Source organism: Cyprinus carpio, chromosome B15, assembly GCF_018340385.1.
Source record: "Cyprinus carpio isolate SPL01 chromosome B15, ASM1834038v1, whole genome shotgun sequence".
NCBI classification, from domain to species: Eukaryota; Metazoa; Chordata; class Actinopteri; order Cypriniformes; family Cyprinidae; genus Cyprinus; species Cyprinus carpio.
This window is the reverse complement of record NC_056611.1, coordinates 10,822,212-10,833,472: the sequence shown is the minus strand read 5'-3', so window position 1 is coordinate 10,833,472 and position 11,261 is coordinate 10,822,212. Positions and strand designations below refer to the sequence as shown.

Below are 11,261 nucleotides of genomic sequence, written 5' to 3'. Positions count from 1 at the left end.
AACAATTTAAACTAAATGCCTTAAGGGAGCTGTATATGCTCACAAATAAATAAATAAATAAATAAATAAATAAATAAATAAATAAAAGGGCCGCTGTGGCCTTATGGTTAGAGAGTTGAACTTGTAACCCAAAGGTCGCAGGTTTGAGTCTCAGTGCTGGCAGGAGTTGTAGGTGGGTGGGGAGTGAATGAACAGCGCTCTCTTCCACCCTCAATACCCATGGCTGAAGTGTCCTTGAGCAAGGCACTGAACCCCCAGTTGCTCCCCGGGTGCTGGATATATAGCTGCCCACTGCTCTGGGTGTGTGTTCACGGTGTGTTCACTTCTCACTGCTGTGTGTGTGCACTTGGATGGGTTAAATGCAGAGCACCAATTCTGAGTATGGGTTACCATACTTGGCAAATGTCACGACTTTCACCTTTTCACTTTTTTTCAAGTTGTTGTTGGAAGCCTGTTTGCTTTGACTTCATATATCTGTTATATTTAGTGTGCATACACATTGTATCTCTGTGTGTTGAAAAAATAAAATAAATAAATAAATTATATATATATATATTTATATATATATATATATATATATATATATATATATATACTATATATATATATATATATATATTCCTGTTGTAGAAAATGTTGTGGCACCAAGACACTAGGGGCCCTATGTGTTCTTAATCCAGGCCTGAGAAGGACACATCTATGTGTTAAAGTAAAACTGAGCAATAAGGTTGTAAGTCACTTTATAAGTTGTCATAAACAGTCAGCTCTTATACAGCATATGCATTAAACATGATTATATTAGATTATGTTATATTATTTTATATTATATTATATTATATTATATTATATTATATTATATTATATTATATTATATTATATTATATTATATTATATACAAAAACAAAATTGTATAATCAATCATACAGTCCCTATTGCATTTCATATATTATTTATTTATTTATTTTAGTGGAAATTTCAAATGTAATTATATTTATATTCCACTTGTGCGGTGTTTGTACCAAGGCCTCCTACCAAAGCACAGTTTTAAAAGCTCTCATTTTATTCAAGAACCACAAAGGTGTTATTTTAGGATATTTCAGGCCTGTAGCCCAGCGAGAGGCACGTGACAGGTTGTGGTTGATGCCTTGATCTCCATGTTCAAAACATTCTGAGAACTCTGCAGTGAGCGCTGTGTTTATCTGCCTTTCTGCTCTTCTTCTGAACTCTGCAGTTGCTCGTTTGCAGGACAGCAGCTCTGTTTTCACCAACTTTACACAGTTTTGAAATAAACAGAAACAGGTGCAAAGGGGGAAATCCCCACATGGGGACAGCCATTTCCTCTTAAATGTAGAGCTAATATTCATTGATCCTCCAACTCATATTACATTTGACCTACTAATCTCTTTTACACACATACAGTACACAAATACTGTGTCTGGAATGCATTTGCCACAGATCCTGTTATATCACTCAATATGCTGAGGGCAAAAGGAAGGGTGATTTGATATTATAATGAGACCATTTTTCATAATCTAAAAATTAAAAGTCGTCTTCAAAACACAAATTAAGATATTTTTGATGAAATCCGAGAGCTCTCTGACCCTCCATAGATAGCAAGGGTCCTACCATGATCAAGACCCAGAAAGTTAAGGATATTGTTAAAATAGTCCATGTGGCATCAGTGATTCAACTGTAATTTTAGCTACAATACTTTTTGTGCACAAAAAAAAAAAAAAAAAAAAAAATTCTGAAGGTCTTATGGGTTTGGAATTACATGAGGGTGAGTAATTAATGATATAATTTTCATTTTTGGGTGAACTATCCCTTTATCTATTTAATGTGGTATATTTCAAGTCTTATGAACATTATACTTTTTTTTTTTTTACTGATAATCTTACATCACTTGAAGGTGTCAGAAAGAGCTCATTTTAGCTTCACACAAAAATTACTGCTTCAGTGTACAATGACTCATTTTTTTTGTAGACTGTCGTTTAAAGCTTGACATACATTGTCATGATATTGAAGAAAGTGACCAAAATGTTGGGTTACACAAATAAAAGAATAATAATAAAAGAATACCAGTTTGACGCAACAAGAAGGGTGAGTAAAATATGTATACATGTACAGTATATTTCTAGAAAGTCATCACAAATCATTTTTTGGTCAATGCTTATTCCCAGCAAGTAGGGTTTCACTTTTTAAATGAATGAATTAAATATAAACAAAAATTACAGGCCTAAATCTTAAAGATGCTTAAGATAAATTACCCTTCAAGGACAAAAATAAAATAGTCACTGGAGCTTCTGACACATTCAGTTGGTTTCACTTACAAATAATGCAAATACAACTGATCTGAAGCCCAAAAATCTGGAACATGTAGTTACAATTCCAGAAAATATAACTATAGTGATTAAACTAATGTAACTATGTGCTCCAGAACTAAATAACTAACTAGCAAAGAATACTTACACCTGGAGCCTTGGGGATGAACATGGACTGACACGGGCATTTAAGTCTTTCTCTTGCATAAGGCTGAACTTTATCTCTCTGGTTTTGCATTTCCTTCCTTATGTTTCCGGCTCTGTCTTATACAAGCCCCTGTTGAATCAAGGAGTATTTTTTGCATTCTGAGAGAGGAAGTCCATGAAGGGCCTGTGGTTAATGCACATTTTGGTTAATGCCCACCAATCTGTTGTATTTCACCTCTTGAACAGCAGAGGGCATTACGAAACACCTGCATATTTACGTAAAACCGATCCTCCCCCACAAAGTGTGCACTGTAATGAATGAGAACGCAAAACCTCATTCCATCTGATTCATAACCAGACAGGTGACATTAAACTAGATGACAAATGTAGGTGTATATAAGAAGACGTGGTGAAGACATGGTGTGCCATACTTCACATTTACCAGAACAGAGCATATCTAAAAAACATTCTATTTTCAACTGAACACATTCTAACCATTTGTCCTTAAACCACCAGTCTCCAAATGAAAAAGGAAATGTAGCCTGAGTCTTGGCATGACTGAAAGAAGTGTCCTCATCACTAAAACAAACTAGCCAATAAGCTAACCCTTACCAAAAAGTAGTATACTTCTAGTTTTTTTTATTCTCAGTTTAATTTTGTTAAGTTTGATTATGTTTTTTTGTATTATTTTTTTTGAAGTTATACAAATATCAGTGTTCTAGTAGTATACTTGTAAGTGTACTGTTTCAATACTTCTTGGAACTAAATTGGCCCATTTTCTAGGATATAAAAGTAACTAGTTCACAACTAGTTTACCTCTATGTTTGTAATTTGTACTGCAATTATACTAAAAGTGAACTTATAGGTATACTGATAGTTTACTAATTAAATACTTTGTTCACTTTGAAGTATACTCTCAGTAAACTACTAGTTTTGTAGTTTTATACTGCAAGTATACTCATAAGTTTTCTTTAAGTGAACTTTACATCATGCTTTAAGTATACTACTATGTCCCTATTTAGATTTTAATTTGTATATATTTTGTTATATGAATATCTGAACATACAAAACATCCAAAGAAAGAACAGGGTATATGCTTGTATTCTAGCTTCATGCATTCTTTTTTTTTAACACTTTAATGTGGGTAACTTTCATAAAAAATAAAGAAATAACATTTTGAACAAAAAGCTGAAAAAATAAATTCAGAATGATAATCAAAACGTAGATGGAGTCGATTAACACCCCAAAGCTTGACTGTAATTATTACCTCTTCATCGGTCGACATTTTATTCCACAACATTACAGTTTTGATGCTATTTCATGTCAGATGATTGTGTTAGATTACATGTGTTAGTATCTGTTGTTGGTTCTTCTTCTTCTTCACTTGTGTTTTTTTTTTTTTTTTTTTTTGGAAATTCTTTACAGAATATCTGTACTAGCGCCCTCTACCATATAGCAATGAAAACATGGATTCTAGGAACACCAGTATAGCTCAAATATATTTAGACTTTTTGTAAGTATAAGTAAAGTATACTTAAATGTCATTTTAAGTATATATCTGAAGAGTACATAAAGCCCATTTCTGAGAAGTACATAAAAAGTAAACTAAAAGCATACTTTCATATTTTAAGTTTAAAAGTAGTATACAAATAGCACACTTGTATGAACTTCTTTTTCGTAAGGGTAAAGAAACAATCAGAAAAAGCGAAGTAGTCAGGTGAAAATGAAGCACCATTGTAAGAGGGTGGGCCTTTTACAAAATGTCAAAAAGAGAATGAAGACAAACCAGTTTAGAAAACTTCAGCTTTTCCCGGTCAGCAGATGTACACAAGTCTAGTTAGCAACATAGAAAGCTAGCACTGTATCAGACAAAGACTTGTTTCTCTGAGTAAAAAAAAAATAATATCTCAATTTTCTTCTGAGCACATTGTAAAACAACTACAGCTGCTCTTAGGAAAAAGGCATCATGGGTAAGAAACTCAATTTGTCAGAGTGTGGCTGTTGCTGTTCACAAATAAGGGATTTTAACTTGAAGGCTTTAGATTTCATTTATTTAAAGCATTTAAAAGTGCTATGATGGTGTTATGACAAATCTCTTGTGAAGTTGCTGATGCATCTACTGAATTAATACATGTAAATTTATTCACAATTAATATGTTTACAGTGTTCAGAACTTCAGGGACACAGTGTGTTTTTTTTTTTTTTTCAATGTATTTGTGTGTTCATTCGACTTTTAACATTGGACAATAAATGTGTTAAGCTAATATGCTAGATTTTAGCAATTAACATTCATAATTAGCAATAGTTGTGATGATTAATAGTGTCTTCTGCCTAGTAAATAGCCTAATATGTGCGTTTTTGTCAAACTCTTAGTCACAAGTTGGGAATTTAATACAATCAGAGACTTCCTGCAATTGTCTGTGGTGATGTCACATAAAAACAACCAAAATGGCAGCAGTCAGTAACAATTAGCATTATATAGCTACCAATTACTGATAAGTCATTCTTTTAAAACCTGTTATGTGGTGTGCTTTCCTTGTTCTTTAATAACCTATACTGTATTTCGAGAGCATGCAAATGAAAGATAAAGGAGTGATTATGTATTTTGAAGTCAACAACCTCAACCAAACTGCACAGGGATCTATTTTGATGAGGGATATGAGTCTAATGTTGCTCCTAGTTTGCTTACTTATACTACATATAAGTATGTACTTGTTTTGTGAAGAACTTTGTAAGGTTTTGTGAACTTTGTAAGGTTTTGTGTGTTTTGTAAGGTTTTTGGGACATACTACCATGTCATACTTGTGTCTTTAACAGTGCTGTTGTATAGCTTCTATGCATCCTGTCACAGTAAACTGACCCATCAATCATCTTGTCACAGTGGACATCCTTATATGCACACTCAACATGTTATTTAATTTAATTTAGCTACTTAACAATTAATTTTACCATATTTGAGAGAAAAGGAGTAACACATTGATCTGCTAGCCTAGTCTGATGTTTTGCATTACAATGCATTTAAAAGTTAAAGGGTTAGTTCTCCAGTTTTTCAATGAAAATTCTGTCATTAATTACTCTCCGTCACATCATTCCAAATGTGTAAGACCTTTGTTCATTTTAGGAATACAAATTAAGATATTTTAGATGCATGCATTGCATTCCACATAAACATGGCGCCAAAGGTCACCATATACAGTGATGAAATATTAGTCTATGCAGTCGCAGTATAAAGCTCACATCATCTTCACTGTCATTCACACTAACTTCTCAGGTGACAGATTTCCTGTTAAAGACATTTTAGACCGCCCAGGTTCCTTTGAGACACTCTCTTTTAAATTTGTGACACACAAATTCTACAATTTAGGGAGGATATTATGTGAGCTGAAGTGTGGCATAAATCAATAAGTCCAACAACAGCCCAACATTCGTACTAAGTATCTTTGGTTTGAAGAATATTTTAAAATACTGACAAACTTAAATTCTATACAGTATGTGTGTAATTTAAAAGTATGTGATGGAGTTCTGTAGTTTGTGCATGTATTTTGAGCTGATTATGTGATGGAATCTTCCAGATAGCTCCACATCAGTGTCGATTGGGATAGCCGTGGCGTTTGGGATCTTGGGATTGTTCGTGCTGATCTGTTTGGTGCAGCTCTGCATCAAGAAAATCAAATGTTGCGATTGCAAAAGTAAGCAGCATCTTCATTCCTTACTAACAAACCAGCATTCATTAAAGTCCTTGAACTAGTAGACAACTATGCAAGTAAACAGTGAGGATTTTTTCTTTCTTTCTTTTCTTTGACAGAGCCTTCAGTGAAAGACAAAATTTTAAAGTAAGTAATAACTTACTGATATTTTTTTGCGTTTATGTGTGGAATCATTTTCATCATGGCTTATTTCAGTTGTGTATATCTTTACAGGAAAGTTGGGATTACAAAATCTTCACCTCCGTTTTCAATCAGCAGACTCGTTGACAAGAAATAACGGCCATCAATGCTCATATGACATTCTCTCAATGTAAATACATAGTGTACATACCCACCTTTTTTTATTTTACAACACCTGTAACTAAATATTTCCATATTATTATGAAATCTGTCGAATATTATTTTTTATTTCTGTGAAAAGTGTGAATAACGTTTCTGAGGTAAAGATGTCAGTGATGTTAGGGATGTTGATGAGTCATAACTGTTTAAGATCATTTTCCCACAGCTAGGGAAAAAACAGCACACCTTCATTGCTCTATGCGATCGCTTCTCTTGTTGTTTTTCTTATTCTCTGACATTCTGTGAATTTTGTCACTGTTTCAGTGTCACCACAGAAACATAACACAGCCTTCTTCTCAAGCCAAACTGTTTCTAAGTAAAAAATAATGTCAAAGGTCACCATATGCACTGATGAAATATTAGTCTCTTCAGTCGCAGTAGAAAGATCACAATATCTTCATTGCGATTTATAAGTCCTCTCTGGTGATATATTTCCTGTTAAGCAACATTATGTATGTGATGAAATATTGATCTTGACTCTATAATAATATCTGATTGTAATTTTTTTAAAGGAATATGTAGTCATATTTGGTCAGATTTATTAGTCTAGTATATTATCCTCTGTACATATGTGTGTGTGTGTGTGTGTGTGTGTGTGTGCATGTGTCTTCAAATATTATCCTTTATTAGTTGTTTAATGTTATTTTTCAGTTCAACTTTCCACTCAAATTGTTTTGTTCATATTCTATAAAAAAATATTCAATTTATAAAATTAGAAGCATTTTGGACCCCATTGAACATTTCTGTTGTGGTTCCTTTTCCTCTTTGTTCTTTGGTTATCATCGTTGTTTTTCATTTGATTCAGTTTATGGCAGTGTCTCATAGCAGCGCACTAAACCGCAAGCCAAACAGAGCTTCATTAGCTCTTTAACTCATGCAACTCATGCAAACATCTATAGAGGCTATTTGCTTCATGAGCTGGCAAGCAACAAGAAAAGCATTGCGGTGGTCTGTAGGAAGTGAGAAACAGCAGTTAACATTTGAGGTTCAACAGCTTTTTATACTCAGTGACTTTTTTGAGACCAGGCCTGTCAGAAACATCTGCTGGTCATGCAAACCCCACAGGATGATTAAAAAAAAAAAAAAAAAGCCTTTCTTTAAACCACACAGACACTGACATGCTACAGTGACTTGACAACTTAAAGAAACACTAAAAATAAAATTCTGTCATTACTTACTCACCCTTATGACGTTCAAAACAAAGTCATAGTTTACTAATCTTTATATATATATATATATATACACACACACACACACACACACACACACACACACGCACACATTTTTCTTTAGGTGTGCATCTTGCCCTGTTGTTCATGTAGCCTTCACACTCCCTTTGTGGTCCATGGAAAATATAACAGCATGTGGGTTTGAAGTCACAATGAAGCAGCTTCCATTGACTCTGAGTGTTCTTTTAAGTAATCATGTGAGTCATCATGACATGCATAAGAAGATTTGTTCATCCCTTATCATTTATTTGTGTATTATTCCATTACAGTTTCAGTACACACTTCAAAATTACAGCCGCATCAAATTGTTAGCATGAATTAATTATTATTTTGATTCTTTGCAGTGAAACAGCTTTGCAAAATGGTCTGAATCATGATTTAGTTTTATTCTCGCTGATTGAGTCTCACTGAATCATTTGGAGTGGTTTGTCAGTTGAAGTGCCCCTATTATGCCATTCTTTAAGGTTCCTAATATTGTTTTTGGAAACTCCTATAGTAGGCTTACATGCATGCAAGGTCAAAAACACTTTAGTTTTGTCAAAATATGGATTTAATGTCCCCTCATTATCCAATGATTCTCAAATGATTTGTTCAAAGCAGTTCTAAGATTAGATGCCACGCAAGTGGGATTCAAATGACGACTCGTTTAGACTGTTCAGAGTCGATTCTTACTTTTGGGAGACAAGAACTTTACTTCTATCATGACAACTTGCAGAAGATTTTAGCTCGGTAACAGATATGACAATGTTGGTCTTTGAGGAATAGATCTAGCTATGCTGCTGCTGTTGGTTATTGCTATTGTTGTAGATTATTGCTGCTGCTACAAAGCAAGTACAAGAACTTGCTTCTGTCAGTACATGCACTGATACAGTGCTGCGAGTATTAAAGGGATACTTCACCCCAAAATTAAAATTTTGTCATTATCACTTACCCCCATGTCGTTTCAAACCTGTAAAAGCTTCGTTCGTCTTGGGAACACAATTTAAGATATTTTGGATGAAAACCTGGAGGCTTGAGTCTGTCCCATAGATTGCCAAGTAAAATACAAAGTCAAGGTCCAGAAAAGTATGAAAAGCATCATCAGAATAGTCCAAAATATCCAATATCCATATTTATTCAAAATATCTTAAATTGTTTTTCCAAAGATGAACAAAGCTTTTAAGGGTTTGGAGCAACATGGGGGTAAGTGATTAATGACAAAATTATCAATTTGGGGTGGAGTATCCCTTTAAGACATACTGCTGCGGCAAAAATAGCATATATAATAACCCGCAGCAGATCTATACAGGTGCAACTAGGGAAGGTGGAGGGTTTCAGAGGAACTCTGGAAGCGTGCCCCGAACTGCTCTAGTGAATACTAACCAGTCATTTAAATAAAGCAGTAAGTTCATTGCCTGCATATGCAATGTGAAACAATCAGCTTCTGCCAAGTGCTGTGAATATTGTCCGTTTGCATTAACAACCCATCAGCCAATGCAATTTCATGACAGAAATTGGCATTTTTTGTGAACTTGTGTCAACTTTACAACTTTGCAGACCTTTTACATTCGCATATACATTACACACTGCATGAAAGGCAGTATTTGAAAATGGCATAATTGGGGCACTTTAAGATACTTGGAACTGGATATTTATGTTTAATTGAAACAAACTGCTACTTTTTGAGTGGTAGCTGTGATAAACTACTGCTGTGTCTTGTGAATAGAGTGCAGTTCACAGAAAAACTAATTTGTCATGCTCAGATGTACAGATGTGATTACATTAAAAAACGTACTTTAGCTGATGATATTTAGCAAAAAGACCCCACCTTAAGGATACATTTAATTTTTTAATTGGCCAGGTTTCTGTATGTATCCTCAGGTGAAATTTGCAATTGCCCTTGACAACCAGCATATGAATTATTTGCATGTGTGAACAATTTGGTTAGATAGATGAAGGCCTAATAAAAAGTTCTAATGAATTGTGGAATGCTATTGTGATATTTAAGCATGAGGCAGTTGCATTCTACAATTAACTTGATACATTCAATCATTTTTTTTTCTTAGATATACTGAGAAGATACTGCTGATGAAGAAAAACATTTTTCTTATGAGCTTTTTATTCTCTTTCTCTCTGATACTCAGCACGAGCCGTGCATAAGTCCACGTAAATGTCAAAATGTTTTGAATTTGAATCTTGCAAAATCTTACACTGAGAAACTGAAGTTTATCTTCATGGTAAGCTTCTTTGTTGACTCATTAAAAGTTGATAACAGCAGGGAAGTGTGTAGTAGGATGTTATCTCTTATCTATATATTAGGGTGGGACAAACCCTGAGATGATACACTCAAAGTCTCTCCGTTCAGTGTCAGTCAAATGTGGCAGATACTATATGTGAGGGCGGCGAAGAAGCTGGGAAACCTCAGTCATGACTAAGTTCATGGCAGTTTTTCGCATGGGGGAGTGAGATGTCAGCTTAACCCACAAAAACTCCACGATTTTCCCATTCTCTTCTAATCTGTAGGCATCTTTTCTTTAAAGGGTGACACAGATAAACAAATGCAATGTCTGTGGAGTTCACTAGATGAGAAGATTATGATTTCTGCTACTGTAGAATTTCCAGAGATCTAGTTCGTTTTTAGACCTTATTGAGATCTTAGTTCTAGTTTTTATTTTTTGTTATTCTTCATTTGGGTAGTTGGATTGACGTGTCAAGCACTAAAAGTGATCACATGCTATACATCTAAAACTACTTTAAATTACATTTTTAAATTCTTATATAATTATCATAGATTTTTGAGTTGTGACATCAAAGACAGAAGACAGGAAGTACATTCTAAAGCACTTCCTGTGTTTTGTCTTTGGTATGTTTCAGTTGCTCTGTAGAACGTCAATTGAATGTATTAAGTTGATTGGTACAGTAACAATACAACTGTATAAAGTGCAAATTAATGCACAAACAAAATTATTTATGATCATATTCAGTTTCAGTAGGTTTTTAAAAGATCTTTTGGAAATCATGAGTGTTGAATAATGAGTGTATGAGATTATCTTGAGAGAATAATTGAGAAAGTATTTAATTCTATTGACATCCTTACATTTTTACCAGTAAAAACTGATTTGTTTGTCAATACTCATTATCAGAATCAGAATCAGAATCAGAATGAGCTTTATTGCCAGGTATGTTCACACATACGAGGAATTTGTTTTCGTGACAGAAGCTCCACAGTGCAACAGAACAAAAGCGACAGAACAAAAAACACATAATAAAGAATAAAAAAATACAAAAAATACAAATAAGTAGGTAAGAAATGACAATATACAAATTGACAATTGTATGGCAGGTATATTACAATGAGCAGTTGTGTATGTACAGGTATATTATGTGCAAAAAAAATAAGGTACACTAAGTATGTGTGTATGTAAATATAAATAGTGTAGTGTGTTTCACAGTTATTATTAAGTGTTCATTAGATGGATTGCCTGAGGGAAGAAACTGTTCCTGTGTCTGGTCGTTCTGGTGCTCAGTGCTCTGTAGCA

The 11,261-nt window shown here is 34.0% G+C and overlaps 1 long non-coding RNA gene across 1 annotated transcript; it reads left to right on the top strand.

The window, feature by feature from the left end:
* Window positions 1–4,260: 4,260 nt before the first annotated feature.
* LOC109113406 lies at window positions 4,261–7,712 on the top strand. The gene is made up of 4 exons (XR_006156538.1): window positions 4,261–4,438; window positions 6,041–6,157; window positions 6,274–6,301; window positions 6,389–7,712. It is a non-coding gene; the product is annotated as an uncharacterized LOC109113406 (long non-coding RNA).
* Window positions 7,713–11,261: the final 3,549 nt, after the last annotated feature.